This window comes from Rhinopithecus bieti, unplaced genomic scaffold (assembly GCF_001698545.2).
Source record: "Rhinopithecus bieti isolate Rb0 unplaced genomic scaffold, ASM169854v2 scaffold_29976, whole genome shotgun sequence".
In the NCBI taxonomy this organism is placed as follows: Eukaryota; Metazoa; Chordata; class Mammalia; order Primates; family Cercopithecidae; genus Rhinopithecus; species Rhinopithecus bieti.
In genome coordinates this window covers 2,167,339-2,189,679 of record NW_016813386.1, presented here as the reverse complement: position 1 = coordinate 2,189,679, position 22,341 = coordinate 2,167,339, and the positions used below count along the sequence as shown (strand labels likewise).

At 34.4% G+C, this 22,341-nt stretch overlaps 1 protein-coding gene across 1 annotated transcript in view; it reads left to right on the top strand.

Annotated features, from left to right (window-relative positions):
• Positions 1-569: 569 nt before the first annotated feature.
• The window catches only part of CADM2 (cell adhesion molecule 2), a 491,388-nt gene continuing 469,616 nt past the window's right edge, over positions 570-22,341 (top strand). Inside the window, exon 1 of the mRNA XM_017848170.1 lies at positions 570-629. The gene's annotated coding sequence lies outside the window, so the exon portion shown is untranslated. The remainder of the gene's footprint in view (positions 630-22,341) is intronic.

Here is a 22,341-nt window from a genome sequence, read left to right as displayed (position 1 = left end):
AAAAAAAAAAAAAAAAAAAAACATATTTTAAATGCCTTAAATTTAGCATTGTAACCTGTGCTCTCTATTTTTATTGGTGTTTTGCTGTATTTTTTTTAACAAGTAAAGTTTTTAAATTGTCCTATAACTATTATTTTATAAACGATTCTGTGTAACAGCAGACCAATGGAGAACAAGTCTAAGAAAACAACGTATATTCTGTTTAGAAAGCATATATTCTGCTCACTCTCCACACATCAATCTTGTGTTTCACTAAAAAATTATCCTCTAACATTATAAGATTTTTATAATCTTACCTATTAATCTCTCCTTATTTTTCTTTCTGTTTATTGATTGATTGATTGAGATGGAGTTTCACTCTTTCACCCATACTGGAGAGTGGAGAGCAGCGGCGATCTCGGCTCACTGAAACCTCCGCCCTCCGGTCATTTTCCTTTTTATAGGTATCATGTGATGACAGGCAGGAAGTCTGCATCGTCAGATGCACTGGTGGTTATGTAATAGTTTCAAAACAAAACTAAAATTACTGAAGAGTGTGTTGTGTTCTGAAATGAAAATCAGAAGACACACCACTCATCCTCAACTCTGAAGAAAGCAACAAATAAATTGCTTTCAATGTCATTTTGAGGGTAGGTGCTGGATTTTCTCTAAAATAGGTTTTTATAGTGATATGAGAGAGATGTTTTCTAATGAGAGTTAAATGAGGTTAAAAACAGGGCAAAGGCCATACTTAAGAAAATACTCTAAATAGATCAAGATTTTAGAGTTCTTTTGTTTAACAGCCCTTCTGGAGGGAAATTTCTATGCAATTCAAGCACTTGAAACGGTAATTTATTCGTCAGCATCACTTTCTCTAGCTATTCTTCATGAAACAGCATCATGATACTTTGCAATGGAATGTGATTATACAACTAGATAGTACTTGTGTGCGCTGATAAAGCAGGAAACGATGATTGTATTATTATTCTTTTGCGTACTATGAATTTAAATTTCAATTAAATCAGATTAGATATTCTGTTCCATGTCATCTTTATCTAACATTACTGGTGATTAGTTTCTAATTTCTGTTGCTATTGATATCAGCTTTATACCCTCGCATCTGTGATTATAAAGTCGAGTCATTCACACATTTCCGTTATATTTATTTGTATTTTAAATTTAAAAGGTGGAAAACTTTTAAAATGTAACAAAGTGTGAAATGTTTCAAATTAGCAGCCACAGTGTTGCAAGTATTAAAGCACAAACTGGGCTGTTGATGTCTTATAGCTGCTGAAAGTTTGAAGCTAATTTCAAATTGTGTTTTATCTTCTCCTTAAAAAAAAAAATGAGTAAATAAATAAATAAGAGATTTTCTAGGTGCCTCTAGATCCAGTGGTAATATCTAAGGAAACTAATCTGCAAGATATTTGTATAAGTAGATTTGAGCAAATAAATTTGAGTCGTGAACTTAATTTATAATTTTTAAAAGCCAATCCTCCAAAAATATACCATCCTACTTTCCTTCATTCTTCCTCATTTTGTTAATTTCCTTGTATCTTATTTCAGTCCATTGAATCCCAGGCATCCATTTACTTAGGACTCTTTTCTTTATTCCTCATCCTTACTTTCCCCAGACCCATTTGGTTTCACAATCACTGCCTAGTTTACAACCTAACCATTTCTCAAATGTGTACATGCAACGGCATCCTAATGGGTCTTTCTGACCAGCAATTTCAACATGCACAAGGCTGTTACGCTGACTTGTCTAAAATGCAAATTTAGTCAGTTCCTTTCATGGCTCCCTATTGCTTAATGATAGAGTCAAGTTTGTTAACATGCAATGAAATAGCTATTGATTTATTCTGAGTAATTACACTTACTTTTGATTTTCAGAATATAATGGTAAAATTAAATTCTTAAATGTTACTAAAATTATTAAGATAACATTAATAATATAAAAGTAAGTGCCAGTGACCTAAGGAAACATTTAAAATCATGAATGGCCTTGTGTAGAAAAATATAGGCTCAATATAGGTCTCTATTTTATGTAGATTTATAGAGATATCTAATTTATATAGATATATAGGTTTATATAAATATGTATATTATATTTATATGTATACATATGTATTTATATGTTTGTGTGTGCATGTGCATGTATGTGCATGTGTGTGCACATTAATGTGTACATGTAGATCCTGCAGAAAATGTGTATGTTTACATACACATATGGGAAGAAGTCATGACACAGATTTCTTATTCTATACATGCCTTAGAAATGCAAATAATTCCATTGTTTTTACTCAGCTAAATCATTGTCAATGGCTTTGACATCAACATTTTGAGGATGGCAAGAAATCATTTACATAATCTCGGTTTACACCAATTATTTCAAATTAAGATCATTAATATCGTTTAAAACCAGGAAACTTTGAAATATATGTTGTTTATTCACCCATTTAATCATTTCAGTAATTTACTACAATGCTATCAACCTAGGATTTAGAAGCAGTTTATCCCATTGTATATTCAGAAGGACAATATCTTCAATAGAATGTATCAAATTGTCTAACATCATTCATGTTTAATATTTCTTTTATTCCATTTAAGAAAAAAATAATAACAAGAAGAAATAACCTTTCTGATGCATCTTAGTTTGTGAGAAACTGTGGGTGGTAGTTTAAAAGGTGGTTAGAAAATTATCCCCTAAAGACATTTTAGGTTAAACAACTTTCAGAATAAAATTAGAACTAACTCAACGGTATTGGAATGAAAGGGTGATGCGGGTGGGAAAGGTGGCTTGTGGCTAAAAACTAATTAGCATTGCATAAATTACTAATCAAATTTCCTTTTTCAAATATAGATATGATTTATTCCAGGGAGGGTCTTGGTATAATTGACCTAAATAATGACCTATTTTTGCTATCTTTCCTGGTATCAAATAAAAGTCTTCTGATAAATGGGAATTTGTCAAGTGACTTTCCTGATATTACTCCATTAACAAATTCAGAATTTCGCTAAAACTACAATACAGAATGAATCCTGTTACAAAAATCTTGCAAAATACTGTCAAATTTTATTTTATAATAATCTTTTGTTTGCATATTTCACTTGTGATAACTCAGTTTGTTTAGAACAGAGTTTGTTAAATGCTAAATGCTTAGAATATGTTAGCTATTATTTTTACTGTTATATATAGATTCATTCCAATATACAAAGATCTTGATTTGTATATACACAGATTTAAAATGGAGAAGTGTATTTGAAGTCTAGTATGACATTTGGCTTTTGTTTTACTTGTTAAGACTATTGAACGTAAATTAACATTACATGAAATGTTCCCATAGATTATTTTTATGATTACTTTGCACATTATGTTTAGAAACATGTCTAATTTTTAAAATGACGTTAATCACATGAATTTACATTGCACATACATTTGTTTTAGTTGTAATTCATGTCCACATTTGAAAGTTCTTTTAAAACTTTTTTGATGTCCTCTTTCATTCATTAAGCCAATCAACAAACAACAGAAATATTATACACTACACTAGCCCTATGCATAAATATTTATGATACTTATTTTGAGGAAGAAGCTGATGTCTAAACATTGAGACTTATGGTAATAAAAACAGTCATTCTCTCTTGTTATACATGTTAAACAGAACCACGTAAGAATTAGAAAAAATTCTTCCTGAAAAAGTCAAGGTTGTTTCAACAACAACAAAAAAAGGACTCTGAGGGTGAAAAAGAACATATGAAGCAAGATAATAAAATGATCTATGAGGGAGTAATCGTGTTTCAGGCTATCTAGTCATATTAAAAGTATAATATTTTCTTTTTTGTATTTGCAGCACAATTACAAACCATTCTTTGTTAAACTACCTTTAATTTAAGAGGGCATTTAAATTGAACCCTGTAACACTCGAGAGCTTGCTCAATAATCCCTGCAACTGAATAAACTTGCTCATACATAGAAAACTGGGCTCTCATTTCTTTGTCTTCCAGCGATGTGAGAATTACCTGGGCAATATCTGGACAAAAGTGAAGCCAAATAAAGACATTATCAGACATCTTAAGTTCCTAGTGATCTTCGGGTATTTAGACTTCAAAAAAAAGGTGAACTGAAGGCTTTAAGTATGTAATGTGGTTATGATGAATTTTAAATCACGCTATTTAATTTGAAGTTCTTTTTTTTTTTTTTTGGGTGGAGTCTCACTCTATCACCAGGCTGGAGTACAATGGTGCTATCTCCACTCACTGCAACCTCCACCTCCCAGGTTCAAGCAATTCTCCTGCCTCAGCCTCCCAAGTAGCTGGGACTACAGGCAACCACCAGCACGCCCAGCTAATTTTTGTATTTTTAGTAGAGATAGGGTTTCACCATGTTGGCCAGGATGGTCTCGATCTCTTGACCTCATGATCCGCCTGCTTCAGCCTCCCATAATGCTGGGATTACAGGCATGAACCACCGTGCCTGGCCTTTAATTTGAAGTTCCAATAATAGAGTCACTCTAAAATTTTGAGAGAAAATAAAACCCAATAAAATATAAGGAAACATGAAAAATAACAATGAGCCAGAAAGCATAATTAGATGAATAAATCAGTGGAATCCCAAAGTTGTTCTAGCAGATGATAACTGATTCATTGATCTGCTTGGTAAATGAGATTTTTAGAGATGATTTATTGCAGAAGAAGTATATGGGCACTGTCTTAGTTAGCACAGGCTGCCATAACTAAATAAATGCTGTTGATGCCTTCAACAACAGATATTCTCAAGTTTTGTTGAGAGCTCTCTTCCTGGCTTATAAACAACTGCCTTCTGGAAGTGTTTTCACATGGAAGATGGAGAGAGAGCAAACTCTGTGGTTTCTTTTCTCATGAGGGCATTAATCCCATCCGGAGGGCCCCATCTTCCTAATCTCAGCTAAACAGAATTAACTCCCAAAGGCCCCACCTGCAAATACTATCACATTGGGAACTGGGCATAACCTATGAACTCTTGGCAGACATAATTAGACAATAGAAAGTACTAAAAATAGAGTTATCAGCTATTTATCTTGGAAAGTATTTGTACAAATGCTAGTGATCTAGTAGAGTGAATGAAATGGGTGAGTAGACTCTCTGCTTCACCACATCCTTGTTGGTAACAGTTGGCCAGTCATTTACCTACCTTCTCTGAGCATTAGTTTTCAAATTTGTAAAATAAGGGTCGTAATAATACCTTCCCCAAAAAAGAAAAAAAAAATGTTTAGTACTGAAAGAGATAAATTACTTATGTGTTTAGGACAGTGCCTGGTGCATAGGAAGTGCTGAATGTATGTTGGTGGGTTTTTTAAATTATTATTTACTATGCATTAGGAATAAAGTTCAAATAGATTCCTAAACTTCATGACAACTGGCAGTCTTTGAGTCCTACATGTCTTTAGTACCACAGAAGCAGCTGTTGTAAGAACTCTAAAAGCATGAGATGTGTATGGCTTTGTAAATTTGGGTCTCTGTTCAATTGATGATGGCTTAATTCACTCATTTAGTCAGCCAGTTTGTATAAATAATTTTTTAGAACCAGGGTTGGATATTTTCCTAGGTTGCCAAAGGTGAACTTCAACATATTCACATTGTTTTTTAGAAATGGATATCTCAAGTTAAGGACTTCTTTTCTGGAAATGACTCTCCAACTAAAGCAATACTAAGTGGTCACAGGAGGATGAACCTTACATATTTTGCATATCTCTAATCATTATCACTCTAAAACAATAAAGTCAATATGAAAACTTTGGAAACATAGTGGAAACTGATCAAATGGTTTCATTTTAGAATCATTCTAGATAGTTGAAACTAAACTTTTAAAAGCTTCAATAAGAATATAGAAGATGTTTATTTTTAAATAGATTATCATTAAATGTAGGAGCAAATGAGACAAAAAAAAAACCAAACTTTTAAATAACCTATAAAGCAACAACCAAACCTCTTAAAAAGGGTAATAGATTTATGAATGTTATCAGTTCTAATAATTTCCATATATTAAAAATCATTTGAAATCAATGTGTTCCAGCAAGAAATATTATTATGAAATTATATTTTTTAAAGAGAACCATTCAAAAATAAGCAGAATGCTTATCTGAATCAAGATTCTGAAATACTGGGATTTTGAAATACAATTAAATTTGAAAATTCCAACAATAGAAAATTTCCCAATATAACGACTACCACTTGTATTTTTAAATGTATGCATTTGTTAAGATTACTTAGCCTGTTCATGAGGACATCCATAGATTCAAAAAATTACTTTCTACCCTTTATTTATGTTGTAATTTGGCATATTGTTAAAATTATGCAAAAATATTATTTGTGATTAGTAGAATTGAGGAGCTATTTTTGGTTAGTGTAAATTTAGCTTTATGGTCATCTAGCTTTTATATATACATATAAACACATAATATGTGTATACTTCAGTTGTAATACTTAATGATCTAGTTTTCAGAGCCTCACATTTTAAATAAAAACCAAGAAAAATGCAGGTGTCAGGAAAGCAGTCTGTGGAATACTGATAATATTCCACTGGGAACATTCTGTACATTTCAGTCTAGAGGAAATTAATCCCTCTACCTTAATCACTTCTGGCTGGGTTCATTTTTATACTAAGATATAAAGTTCAAATTTAAACACAAATAATATGCAAATTATATTATGCTACCCGTTTATCTACAGTAATGCGAAGAAATTCCAAGACTTAACTACTTGGTTTTATTTGTTTATAAATATATGTTGTGGTGCTTGCCCTCAAAAGGGGATAATTAAATTTTCCAAGTTTCCTAAAGATGTAACATTTAAGTTGCCTACACCAACTTAGTGTATCTAATGTTAGTAGTGTGAAAATGTACTTCCCCTTTTTTTTCCCGAAGTTCACGTGGCCAAAATTGGCTTGAAAAGAAAATAAAATAAGATGGTATTGGAACGTGCATTGTCTTTGTAAGGGAAGCACACTATTTTTAATTTTTCATGAATTCTGAGACAGATTGGCTCTACTTGTAGCATCTGAAAGTTACAACCCAGACAGTTCTTACATAATTACCTCAAGAACCTGTCGTTTAATTCCATCATTCCTGAAATTTAAAGCTTGTGCTACTTCTAAGCTAACTCCTCGTGGGAACTGATAAAGATTTTATCAGTTACATTTAATCTTCATCAGAGAATAAACTTGAAGAGAGATTTGTGAAATCAAAAGTACAGTAGTCACCCTTTAGCTGCGGTTTCACTTTTCATGGTTTCAGTTAACTGCCTTCAACTGCGGTTGAAAAATATTAAATGGAAAGTTCCAGAAATCAACAATTCATACGTCTTAAATTGCATGCCATTCTGAGCAACGTAATGAAATCTCACGCAGTCTGCTCCATGCCTCTCGGATCCTGAATCATCCCTTGGTCCAGCATATCCACACTGTTGATGCCACCTGCCCATAAGTCACTCAGTAGCTGTCTTGGTTATCAGATCAACTGTGGCAATATTACAGTGTTGGTGTTCAAGTAACCCTTATTGTACTTTGGATCCATAGTGGATCCAAAGTGCAAAATTAGTGATGCTGGCAATTCAAATATGCCAAAGAGAAGCCATAAAGTGCTTCATTTTTAGTGAAACGGTGAAAGTTGTTACTTGAAAAGAGAAAAAATATATATATCGTACGATGAGGTTTGTAAGATCTATGGTAAGAATGGCTCTTCTATTCATGAAATTGTGAAGAAGTAAAAGGAAATTCCTGCTGGTTTTGCTGTTTCATCTCGAATTCTCTATCATAGGAATGTAGGTATTAAAAAACATAGTATATATTGGACTGGGTGCTATGTGCACTTTCAGGCATCCACTAACGGTCTTGAAACATACCTTCCGAGGGGGATCTACTGTAACCATTTTACACATTTATCAAAATGTGCTGTGTAGAATATCTGTGTTCTAAAAGCAGCTAGTTTCAAAGATGCTACCAGAGACAAAATAATAGAGATTTGGAGTTTGGAGAAATGGGTTTGGTCCCTTTTGAAAATCACCATGTTAACGTAAGTTACTTTAGCCAGCTGAGCCTTATGATCTTACAATATGGAGGAAAATAAATGCCTCATTTATTTCACAGGGCTGTTGTAAAGATCAAATAAGATAATACAGGTGTGACAGCTCTTAGTAAACTTTACCCATATAAACATAAATGTTATTGTTTGTTTAATGGACATGATACTGCTTAGTGAGTCCCATCTAAAATAAAATTAATCTCAGCTGCACTTCCAGGGATTTTGTTCTACAATTCAATGTGTGATTTTCTTTACTGGGAAGCCATCACTAATTAAAGTGTGGTTGATGTTCATGCTGTTCACATTTGTCCGATTTTTTACCCGTCATCCACTGATAGTAATCATGAACATTTAAAATGTACCGCAACAGTCTGCTACAGCATGGCCTGTCTTGCATCCCCCTAGCTCATGCTGGGCTTTCACAATGGAGCCTGCTGAGACAAAACAGTTTCACAGTCTTCTTAGGGTGAATTACTTTCCATTTATCCAGGATAAATCAAATTCTAAGCAATTCATAGCAAAAGCCTCGTTAAAACAAAACAAAACAAAACAGAAAACTAGAATAAAGCACACAGATTTTCTTTGCAAACTCTAATGTACCTATTTCTCTTAATGAAAATGTGAATGAAACAAGGAAAAATAAAATGATAATTACAAGTCCAATATTTCATAACACAATTGTTATTTCCCATTTAGATTTCATTAGAAAAGATGTTTTGTAAAATAAATATGGTTACAAATATTTCCATTTTTGCAGTAGCATTAAAATTTATTATTGGAAGCACAAATTATCAGTTAAAATACAAACAGATATGGCTATTTTAAAGTCACATATATTAATAAATCTGTTAGGTTGGTGCAAAAGTAACTGTGGTTTTTACCATTACTTTTAATGAAAACAGTTTTACTCGATTTGACCACACAACTTCAATAAGTAGCATCTTGAAAATCCAATGTTGAGTATCATCTCTGAATAACTTTATTACAAAAGAGAAAAGTATCCATGACACTCCAGCAACTGAATCCTCTGAAATAGTCCCCACATTCTAGTGAGTAGACCTAATGTTTTTCCACTAGGTAAGGACTTAACTTTCAGCCTATGGACAATCATAAGAATGGCCCAATGAGAGGTGGCATGCTTGCCACATGGAGATTTCAGTACATGGAAGACCAAACAAAGAAGAAAGAGTAGATGGAATTCATTTTGATAAAGTTATTTTCGTGTCATACATTTGAAGTTCTATTCTTATTCCTGCCAGTCTTCCTGAGATTTAGCTTTCTAATTTGCAAAATGGGCATAATTTACCTAGTTCATCAGGTATATGTAGGGATTGAAAACATTTGTAGATGAGATAGTGCTTGGCAGGAATTGAATGGTCAGTAGAAGTTACTAAGCCATTATCTCTGAGAAAAGATAGGAAGTTAGACACAAACGAAGCCCAGGATGTGAAAAATACGGCGACCCAAGTCACACATTATTTATCAATCATAAAAAATTGAGCAAACAAGAAAAATCTTATTTGTTCCAGTAATAGTAGGGTATATTCACAAGTCATGTGTTTTTCTATGAATTAAAGAATCCAGACAGGTAGCACCTCATCCTTATTCAAAATGAAACGTCTTAGGTAAATAATTCAGATCTCTCAGTGGGAAAATTGTCTTGACATGGATTGCCACTGAATATATATTAAAGTAAGGTGCCAATCCTAGAATTCCTAGTGAGTCACACTAAACAGACAACCCCTATGATCCTTGGGTATGCATAGAATTCGTCTTGTCTTTGCTTTAACCATGTACCAAATGACTGTCTCTACTTCGTGAGTTTATTTGAAAATTCTGAAGTGCCTCTTCCATAATGGCAACAAGAAACATTGTGCCCATAAAATTATGTAAATAGATTTCAGTTCAATGACATTTTTTTTTTGAGACAGGATCTTGCTCTGTCACACAGGCTGGAGTGCAGTGGTGTGATCTTGGCTCGCTGCAGCCTCGACTCCCAGGACTCAAGCTGTCCTCCCACCTCAGCATCCTGAGTAGCTCGAACTACAGGCACACCCCATCATCCCCAGCTAGGTTTTTGTTTGTTTTTGTTTGTTTGTTTGTTTGTTTGTATTTTTTGTAAAAACTGGGTTTTGCCATGTTGCCCAAGCTGGTTTCCAATTCCTGGGCTCAAGCAATTCACCTGCTTCAAGCCCTCCAAAATGCTGGGATTACAGGCATTAGCCACCGTGCATGAATGGCAAAATCTTAAGAAGGGGTAATTTGTAAAACCCAATCCTGACTCATTTCAGAAATAAATTGTCACAGAAAATAATGCATCGATCACCTGTCATAACTACCAGAAAATATTATTTAAAAACATATATCCAGGTAACAAAAAGATACAAGCATTGTTAAAAAATTATGACCGCTGTTGGTGGTGCATAGTCAAATTTTATTTTAAAATTCTGACGTTTTAATTTTAGTAGAGATGTAGGGTGGCCTGTGTGGTTAAGGATGCAGAGATGATGTCTAAAAAGCATTCTTGCTAGTTGATTGGCGGGGAAATGCTTACCCCACATTGACAGTTAAGTTTATGATACAGTGTTGCAAAAGGGAGGAATGCACCCAAGCAGCAGTAAGAGTCAGCAGATCCACATTAACGTTTTATACGTTGAATTTAATAATGTATTCTTCATGCTAAATAACTTTCTGAAACTTATTTCATCTGAGTTGAGAACTGCCAATATGTTAGGCAATCTGCTGCAAAATTGTCTGTTTTCATCTAAGTACCTCTGTATCATCTTTAGCTCTGCTGTGTACTGATTTTTTTAATGCAGCCCTGCTCAGCAAATCAGAGAGCTTAAACTTATGTTTCCAGTAGCAACAGTATGTTAGAGGGATTATTTTGGCTACATTTTGAGGCCAGTAAGCAAAGGTAAATGTCAGCATCAGGGCAGACACTATGGTAGGTGCAAATAGTGCACCTGCCCAGAGAACCAATTAGATTAGACAGTAGAAGCAAGGCAACAAGTGGGAGGCAACTGCCGACAAGGTGGGATTTTGAGTCTTGAGAATGCCTGTTCATTTCATCCACTGCTGGAAGAGTGCATTAAATATTTCCCTGGTAAAAGCTTATTCTTTTAGGTCTTGTGTTTCCTAAATGGCTATTCTTATTAAAATATAAGCACCACAGCGAGGGTCAAAGGCTGTGCACTATGTCAGATTTATACAATTTAGTATGAATGGGTTCATGAGAGCCAGTCCTTAGGAAAGATTTTGATAAAGGGAGTGGTGAGGGAATACTCTAAAGGAGAGAGACATGTTTGTGTGTGGGGAGGAGACTGGGGCTGTCACAGTGTAATGAATATTTCATTTTACCACTTCACTGTTTTGCTTGACTAACTGCCCAGATGTGAGAGTTGCAACCTTGTTTGAGAGCTCCCATGTGTTTTTAGTTCTCCTGCGGTAATATTTGAGTTTCTGACCCTAAAACCTCAATTACTTAGGCACAATGGTATTGGATTGATGCATTTCATTCCAGAAGGAAGTCGTGGTCCAATAGAAAAGGCAACAAGTAAAAATCAGCTCCAGTACTGACTAGCTGCAGGACCACTTAACCCTAACCAGCCAATGATCTGACTCCCAATCTCAGAATTGTTCTGTCATAGGCACCAGATTCCATGCCTCACTAACATCCTGTAGGCAGGTCTAACACAAACCTTGTAGTTGGCTGAACATAGTGTATAAATACGATAACACCTGGACATACACGTAGGGAACCCAGAGGCAAGAACAAAGAAGTATTGGTAGTATTGATATTTACATCCAATTTTCTCTTTGCTTCTGTTAAGAAAAAATTTGTTAAATTATTTTGAAATTGTGCTTTTTATAATAAAATAGATACAGTTGTAATCATTGGCAATTTCCTGATCAAATTACATAAAATTTGGTGGACCTTAGTTTGGGAATTTATAAAAAGGAACAGTCAACATTAAGAAGGAATAAGAACAAATTTACTGAAAATATGTTATGGGCGGAGTAAGTAAAATACAGAAATGAAAATAAACTTATTAGATTTAAGGGAAAATGTCATTTGGTTAGCCAGGTAAATAACTATGAAATAGTGGTATTTCTATGACTAGGTATAAGCAAAAGGAAACAGATATACAGTATTATCTTAAGAGACACTTTTGTGAAAGGTATATAAAAGCAGGTTCTCAGAGAGTGTATTTATTTACCTGGTAATACATATGAAATGAAACCATTAGCTTGCTGGTCATGGACGGTTCACATGTAGAGAAGTTTTTATCTGTACAGTTTGCCAGATCCAGGTTAAAACACTTTTTAGAACAAATAGAGCCAAGCAGAAAAATAGAAAATCATCTAGGGAAATATATTTTGCTAGTAAAACTCATGCAGAAGTGGCCTTTGACATATGACAAAGACTATGCTAAGGTAGAGAGAATAGTTTGTCACAAATACCAACCCAGAAGTGAAGTTTGGGGGCAACAAGTGTGGAAGCTGTAAGTAGGCAAGTGTGTTATACTACTTGACCACAATGAACTCATTATCTAAATAATTCAAACTTTCAGACTGAAAGCAAAAAAATCACTAGGACAGGTAAATACACTAGAAAAATACACACATGGCACATTAGAGTGAATTGAAAGAAGACTTGAAAGTGAGACTGTTGGAAAGAAAACATAATTTTTTATTCACTGGGTACTGTGACAATAAAAAAATTAATTATACAAATTCCATTTAAGCAAGAATGAATGTTTTTGAACGTTACAGAATGAAAAATAAACATTTAGGGACAAGAATTAAAGGAAAGGCTTTGAAAAATAACGGGTGAAAAGGGTCTGGAACATAGGTGATAAGGAATTATTTACTAAGCACAAAAGGAATAAACTCTATGAAATAGAAATTGGTCTATTGACAAAGACCTAGAGGAAAGCTAAAGCTACTGATCTTCAACAAAAATAAAGTTAATGGAAATATCTTCATGCTATAAACAAAAAAGGAGAATTTTAGGTTTTAGGTTATACTATACTCAATATTTAAAAAAATGAATATTAAATGAAATTATTTGGAAACTCAATTTTTTTTGCCTGTCTTGTTTTTGGTTAATTGGTTGATTGGCATTCTATAATGTTTAAGCTAGAATAATTCTGGTTTCTAGTATTGTGAGGAAAATAAGAGTTTGGTCAGAAGTGCTATCACTGGTCTTGCCTAGTAATATTTCAGTGTAAGTGACTTTCCTGAAAATCAATAATTCGCTGTGAGGCCCCTGACACTACTTTCCAGTTTTAGCCCTTTTATGCCTGTTATTCATCTGAGCAGTTGGATGTTTTGTCTTGCTTTAATTTCAATGAAACTGAACCTTTACTGATGCTGAAATTCTGTGCACTCCACAAATCTGTGCAAATTAAAAAGAATTGAAGATGATCCATTTTCTTAGAGTATGCACTTTTGGAGGTCTGGACAAGTGGGAGTATATTTAAAATGCAAATATTATACTTGAGATGCTAAAATAATTTACATTCTGAGGCTGCAGTTTAAATATAATTGCATTACATTAAAACACAGTTGGGTTTATGGTGTGATATAAATTTGGTTTATTTTTTACAGATTTATGGTGACTAGGATTTTGTTTTGATCTTGTAGTATATACGGAAATTTCACCACCATCTCTTATGATTTGTGAAGCTTTAGCAGCAACATTTGTAAACACAAGGGGATGTTTTCACTTTTTAGTTGGGGAAGAGCAGATGGTTGGGATTAAGGGAATCACTCCTTCGTGTTTAATAATGCAGCAGGGAAGGCAGTGGCAAGCTAACTTTTCACCGAGAGAGAATAATTTTTCAGAGCATCAGCTGGATCTTTGCTAGCTAGAATAGAACCCCTTCAGATGTGTACCATCTGCAAGGGAGTGAGTCACAGCAAAAGATCTAATAATACTTGTAAAAAACTACTTTGTTCCCAATGAATTCTATATAGAGAAAAGAATCTCAGCATTTGATAGAAGGGGCTGATGAGAAGAAATATGCGTCTAAGTAGCAGATTGTCTAATAGAAATGTAGTAAGACCTATATAGAACAGGCATAGGACAGGCAATGAAACACAAAAGAAACCAAATGTTTAAAAATCAGGTAACTTTTTGGATTCATTATAACACATAGAAAGACTTGATTGAAATAAAAGATGATTTTCAAATAAATATTATTTTTAAATAATGTCAAGAATTGATTTATAGTCATCCAGCAAATGTTTGCAGAGAGTAAATTTATAATGTGATTTAAAAATGATGAATTAATTTTAGATTTAGTATAACAAGATAGAAAACAGAATATTGATAAAATATATTATTATCTAATGCAAACACAAGAAGAGAGAAAAATTGTAGAGAAATAACAGGTTTCTAATGATCAGAGTTTCACTGTAATTGATCATTATTACAAAGAATTTGACAGACCGAAGATGAAGTAATTCTCTCAACATCTACTCTTTCACATCCACTGCTAAGAAAAATGCAACACAGTTGACCCATTGAATGGTCATCTCAGTTCGGCTCCTTAAGAGCAAATTCTCCAGGAGCTGCTTTCAAGCCATCAATGATGTGAATAGAAGGAAAAAATTACTGTAACCACAGACTTAGTAATTGAACAGACCTTATGCCCGCAGGAATCACAGGTTGGAGGATGGAATTTAACAGTTTTTTCATGGTTTTGGGTCAACAGTATTTTTATATCGAGACCTTCATGGAAACAAGAAAAAACATGTATATTAGTGAGTATGACAGTCTCATATTCATGAATTTAGGTAAGAATATAACTTGAGAAACTGCCTCAATGTTGGATTTTTTTTTTTTTCTTTATCATTATACTTTAGGTTCTGGGGTACATGTGCAGAACGTGCGGGTTTGTTACGTAGGTATACGCATGCCATGGTGATTTGCTGCACCCATCAATCCCTCATCTACTTTAGGTATTTGCCCTAACACTATCCCTCCTCGAGCCTCCCACCCCCCAACAGGCCCCAGTGAGTGATGTTCCCCTTCCCGTGTCCATGTGTTCTCATTGTTCAACTCCCGCTTATGAGTGAGAACATGTGGTGTTTGGTTTTCTGTTCCTGTGTTGGTTGGCTGATTTTTAAGGGACTCCGAAAACCTGTATTCTGTCTGTCTAAGTGCTTTCCTGGTGGCCAGTGTTGTGACTTCTGCATTTCGGCTGCTATTTTCCCTATTTTATTTGAACATAGCTTTTATATTTTTCCATTTATTTGTACATTAATACACATCTTGATGTTAGATACTTTCCTTTTAATAAGATTTTATTTGTTTGAAAGTTTAGGCACTAACATTAAAGAAAAATCAAATCGAGATTTTGACTCTTGAATACCAGCTCTTTCAACTAAAATTCTAGATCCTCAATTTTTTCATCTATAAAATGAACAGAGTGGATCAGATGATTATTAGTATAGCAATTATTGCAAAAGGTATCATATCTGTGCTCTTGGCCTTGGTGAGAGATTTCTATAGTCGTAGAGCATTTGCTTCCGACTTAAGTGTGGACTAAAGAATTGTTCCTAGTGATCTGCAAATAGAAATGTGTAAGAGGTATTATCTACACACAGAATAAACAGAAACACATAGATAAGACATTGGGTGCTGCTGTGATTCATAGAATAAAAAATTACTACTTTCTAAAATATCTGATATAAAAGTAAATACATTTGAGCATTTGTCGAGGTCATGTTCCAATGGGGACTTTATACTTTATAAGGCTTTGAATCTCTGCATTATAGGGTACTAAGCAGTAGGAAATCGGATGAGAAAATTTATGTTATCTATTAACTGGGTCAAGGACTCTTTCCAAATACTTGAAATAATTCTCATTGTCACCCGTTCCCTCATATGAACAGATGGAGGCACAACTGCAGAAACACATCGAGATTTATTTCTGTTAATCATTAGACAAATTAATATAGGTTAATTGAAGATTAACATTGGAGTTTTATCAGCTGAATATAGTGACTGAAAAAAAAGGTAAAGCAGATTATAGTTAAATATCTCAAGGATGTATTTCATATCCTGGCTATTGCTGGTTACATATTTGCTGATGTAAATTCTTTAAAACAGTAGTTGTAATCTCAGATTTCTCAGCCTTATTCTTTAAAATTGTAATCTTTGAAATATTTGCATTGTCAACCTGAGAATAGTTCAAAGGTCATTGAAAATATTTAACATAACAAATGGACAGATTCTTAAAGATACTCCATTTGCCTGACTCAAAGCCTAAGGAATCTCATGAAGTTAGAACATAACAGTTTTATCTTGAATAAAATTAAAGTTAATAAAATATGAAATTCCCTAGCCTTAATTAACTGAAATAATTTGTTTGTTTCTTTAAACAAAATATTAAAATAGATGTAACAGTGAATTCAAAAGCCACTGAAAATATAATTGTATTTTTCATGTTTTGGGGTGGAAAGAGCAGGCAGTAAATGTTTCGTTGCCCCTAAAGTGGCAGAGATGTGAATGACTATAATGAAAAATATTTTAGAGAACTAGAGAGAAAGCAATAGAACCAACTTTATGTGTGAGTGTGTTATAGAAGTAAAAGAGAGAGAGAGAGAATACATTTGTAGTTAAGCGTTCATTTACATTAGATAATGGTACAAGAAATAAATATGTGAGAGAAATGCAAAAGAGAGCATATGACCCAGTTAGCCTTCTGTTTTTAGTTATTAGTGAGGTTTTTTGTTTTCATAAATATACTATATTTAAAAAAGCTTTATTTATAAAATGCCATGACAAAGAGCCTAGCCTCTACATTCTGTTGTATTTGAAATATTATAACCTGGGGCTATGGGTTCATACATTAGCTATGCTTAAAGTATGCTTGTTACTACTTGGCACCGTCAGTTTTAATGCAGCTTTTGTTGGCTTTAAACACTGAAACAAATGGAAAACAATCAGGCTCTAGTGGCTTGGAAACCTAGACAGCAGCCCGGCTTTCATTTATTAGGACTCTAGGAGAATAAATTTAAAAGGGGAAAATTTTCAAATCTGCTTTCAAGTTACATTTAACAAGTACTTCTCCCGAGGATCTCCAAGCCCTTTTACATGCATTTATTCTGCTAGTTGATAATACAAATTGAAGTAGAAACTAATGCATCTCAGTACTGAAGTGTCTATTCAAATCATTCTTAGGGCTGAATAGAGCACCAGTAGTTACAGAGAAATCATAGGGTTTCATCTATTAGAGTAGCAGCTGCGGCTGGGTATGGAGGTGCCCTAATGTTCACCTTTAGAAATCTTCGTATTATTTAGTACAGTGGAATATCCACTGGCCTACATTGTCCACTGAAAATCGTTCTGTGAATTCGAATATTGTCCAATTTAAGGACATGGCTAGACTGGCAAAATATGCAAACAGTTCACAGAACTGTATTTGAGTGCTGCATTATTTCTAATGTTCTGTCAATATTTCAAATATCTTTATCTTATCATCTTGTACATGGTATTTGGACGAGTAGCTCCTGAAGAAATTAGTCATGGTTTGTAATATAACTGCAAAGGTTAAGCTAATATGTGTAGTATTACTTAGAATTCTTATAAGGTGGGTGCAAAGTATAAGAATTGTCCTGTTTTGAACCTTTTATATCCTAGGTTATAATTTTCCTGTGTAACAGAAAACTTACAATGAGAATAAAAGAGAACAAAACCTGGTACAGTTTCTGAATCTCTTCTGTCACAAGAAGGGACCATATAGTCTAAGTTGAAATTACAAGTAATATTTAAGCACAATATGTTATTTATTCTTAAAATAAAAACATTAAACAAGTGTATATCTTCGTTAACTAGATTTTAAAGTGTTACACTTTTTCTCTTTTGGTCCAGGAGGCTTTGATAGATAAAAATAATTTCATCTCTGTGAGACAATTGTATGACTTATTAAAGTAAATATCAAACAATAAAACTAATGTTATGTTGTGCATTTTGTATTACCAACAATGGACGTGGTTCCTGAAAATCACCATACCAAATATCTCTTGAATTTTTTCTTTACCCTAAAGTAAATTTTGCTACTATTTAAATTAATTACTATATGATTTATCATGACATCACTATTTTCTATTTTTGTTTTCAGCATACTTATTTATCTGAAAAATATGTATGATGCATTCTTGGCCCATACATATATCTATTATTTTGTCTTTCTGTTGGTTCATTTATATATTTTATTTTACTACTTTATTTTATTTTTTTGACTGTCAAAGTTCAATTAAGAGTAACTCATTTGAGGTATCTTGTGAATCAGACTACCTACCTTGACCATAGTTTGTCCCTAAGGGAACAAATTACTAATACACAAAATCAGCTATAAAATATTTTTAGTTAAATTTAGACCATAAATGAAAAAGTTATAGTTTTAAAATAAGTGATTTAATAGTGAATACTTTTAAGGAAATATATTTATAAGAAAAAAGTAATAATTACAAAAAACAAGGCATATGCTGTTTAAAAAGTTAACAACTTTATTGATGTAAAATAGTAATTCATATTTTTTAAAACTGCACCTACTTAATGTGTACAAATTGATGAATTTGGACATAAGCATTCACCCATGAAACTATCACCACAAGCTATTGAACATACCCATTGTCTCCAAAAGTTTCTTCATGCACCTCCTCATTTTTTGTGATAATACCACTTACCATGAGATCTACCCTCACAACCAAATTTGAAGTACACAGTGCAGCCCAGTTAACAAGGCAGATTATAGCACATTTCCATCATCTCAGAAAGTTCTACTGGACAGTGCTGATCTAGAAACATGTGATGATTTCACAGTAGAATTATCGCTCTGTTGCCCATGCTGGAGTGCAGTGGCCCAATCTTGACTCAATTAAACCTCTGCTTCCCAGGTCAAGCAATCCCCCAATTCTCCTACATTAGCCTCCCTGCTAGCTGGGACTACAGGCATGCCCTACCACACCCAGCTAATTTTTGCATTTTTAGTAGAGACAGGATTTCGCCATGTTGACCAGGCTGGTCTCAAATTCCTGACCTCAAATGATTCGCCCACCTTGGCCTCCCAAAATGCTGGGATTACAGGTGTGAGTCTGTTGCGGGAAGTCAGGGATCCCGAACAGAGGGACCGACTGAAGCCGCGGCAGAACAACATAAATTGTGAAGATTTCATGGACATTTATTAGTTCCCCAAATTAATACTTTCATAATTTCTCACACCTGTCTTTACTGTAATCTCTGAATATAAATTGTGAAGATGTCATGGACACTTATCACTTCCCCCATGAATATCCTTGTGATTTCCTATGCCTGTCTTTAATCTCTTAATCCCGTCATCTTTGTAAACTGAGGAGGATGAATGTCCCCTCAGGACCCTGTGATTGTGTCAACTGCACAAANAAAAAAAAAAAAAAAAAAACTTTACATATCATTACTGTATTTCAGCTGGGACAAAATGCTGCTATTTCAGAAGTTCAGTCATTGCTCTTTCAGTTTGGTGTGGTTAGCAAAAGTGGCCTTATTATGTGTTGCGGGAAGTCAGGAACCCCGAACGGAGGGACCGACTGAAGCCGCGGCAGAAGAACATTAAATTGTGAAGTTTTCATAGACATTTATTAGTTCCCCAAATTAATACTTTTATAATTTCTTACACCTGTCTTTACTGTAATCTCTGAACATAAATTGTGAAGATTTCACGGACACTTATCACTTCCCCCATGAATATCCTTGTGATTTCCTATGCCTGTCTTTACTTTAATCTCTTAATCCCGTCATCTTCTTTGTAAACTGAGGAGGATGAATGTCCCCTCAGGACCCTGTGATTGTGTCAACTGCACAAATTGTTTGTAGAGCATGTGTGTGAACAATATGAAATCTGGGCATCTCTTAAAAAGAACAGGATAACAACGATGTTCGGGGAACAAGAGAGGTAACTTTGAACTGGCCGCGGGTGACCGGGAGGGAACAGAGCTATATTCCTCCTCTTTCGTAAGCAAATAGGAGAAATATCGCTGAATTCTTTTTCTCAGCAAGGAACATCCCTGAGAAAGAGAATGCGCCCTGAAGGTAGGCCTATAGCCTGTCCCTTTTTAAGGCCTCCGGTCTTTTACAGATGGGATGAAATAAACCCTAGTCTCCTATAGCGCTCCCAGGCTTAGGAGGATGAGAAAATCCCCACCTAATAAATTGTGGTCAGACAGGTTACCTGCTCTCAAACCCTGTTTCCTGATAAGATGTTATCAATGACAATGCGTGCAGGAAACTTCATTAGCAATTTTAATTTCGCCCCATCCGGTGGTCCTGTGATCTCGCCCTGCCTGCATTTGCTTTGTGATATTTTATTACCTTGTGAAGTATGTGATCCCTGTGACCCACACCCTACTGGTGCACTCCCTCCCCTTTTGAAAACTGCTAATAAAAACTTGCTGGTTTTATAGCTCTGGGAACATCACGGATCCTACCGACATGTGATGTCTCCCCCGGACACCCAGCTTTAAACTTCTCTCTCTTGTGCTCTTTCCCTTTATTTCTCAAACCAGCCCAGACACTTAGGAAATAGAAAAGAACCCACATTAAACACCGGGAGCGGGTTCTCCCGATATGAGTCACCACATCCAGCCTTGAATATATTCTTGATATATAAATGGGAATAGACCAGAAGTTCTGAAAGTTTTCTTTGTAGATTAACTAAGGCCTTCTATTACTAAGAATTTCAGTAGTATATGTGATATTGTCATGTTTTATGGAGATGGGAGAAAAGAAGAAAAATATTATATGACGCTTAATGAAAGTGCACATTACTATCAAGATTAAAAAATTGCTGTGTACAATAAGTAAGTAATCATAAGAAGTTTATACAACTCTTAAATCTGTATGGTACTTTGAAGGTTAGATACAATCTTAAATTAATCTAAGTCGTCTTAGCACTACAGTAATGCTGTGCAATAATGCAAGATAACTGCCTTGTGTGCTTGTCTAGATAGATACATATCTTAAATGTTATTTATTAGCACAAATCTGAATGTAATGTGCATATTTGTCTCTTCACAAATCACATTTTTATTCTATATCTCACTTGTATGTTTCATCTATGTGCCACTGATATTTCAGTTTCCAACTCTCCAGAGATTGTATGATAGTGCAAAACAAACTATCAAAGCAATTAAAATGTTTTGATACCTACAGGAGCTAGAAATCTGTGCTTTTAAAATTAATTATTAGTTTCAACTCCTGAAATGTAGACAATACTAAAGGTAATCAAGCTGTTAGAATGTACTATTTTGAATCAAAAGAGATTTTTGTCGAAAGTGTATCTTAAAATCTGAAGCTATTGGAAAGTCTTATTAAACTTCAATAAAACAAAACATTTAAAAGCAGCAAAGTTGATTAGACAGTTTTCCCGTCTTTGATGAAAATGATACAAACCTAATCAATATCTGTTAAAACTTAAATAATAGTACTTTTCATAATGTGTTTACTATTGCTTAAAACATCTTTGAGCTACATATTTTGGAAAACGTGATTAAATACTGACAAACACTAAACATTTATTTTAAAATTCTTGTATTATAGCAGGATGAGTGGCAGACAAAACTCCTCAGACCCCGAGTTAGATAAGGAAGGGGTTTATTCGGCTGGGGGCATCAGCAAGACTTCTGTCTCAAGAGCCGAGCTCCCCGAGTGAGCAATTCCTATCCCTTTTAAGGGCTCACAGCTCTAAGGGAGTGCACGTGAGAGGGCCGTGACTGATGAAGCAAGCACGGGGTACGTGACTGGGGGCTGCATGCACTGGTAATTAGATCAGAACAAAACAAGATAGGGATTTTCACAGTGCATTCCTATACATGTCTGTAATCTATAGATAACAGAACCAGTCAGGTCAGGGGTGGATCTTTAACTACCAGGCCCAGGGTGCAGCACCAGGCTGTCTGCCTGTGGATTTCATTTCTGCCTTTCAGTTTTTAATTCTTCTTTCTTTGGAGGCAGAAATTGGGCATAAGACAATATGAGAGGTGGTCTCCTCCCTTAGCATTAGGGGTTTTTAATGAATGAAAATTACAGATTCTCTTTTTGTAACATCTCTTTGATAATGTTACATATAACTTTAGATTACATCCTCAATCTAGCCATGTTGCTCTTTGGTGCCATGGGAGACTCATTTCAGGAGACTTCAGACCAACACTGTGATAAATATTTGTAATTCTTTCTCCCACTCCAGACGTTGTGCAAACTAAAAAATAAAATAAACATGAAAACACAAGATCATCATTTTGAAAAGAATTT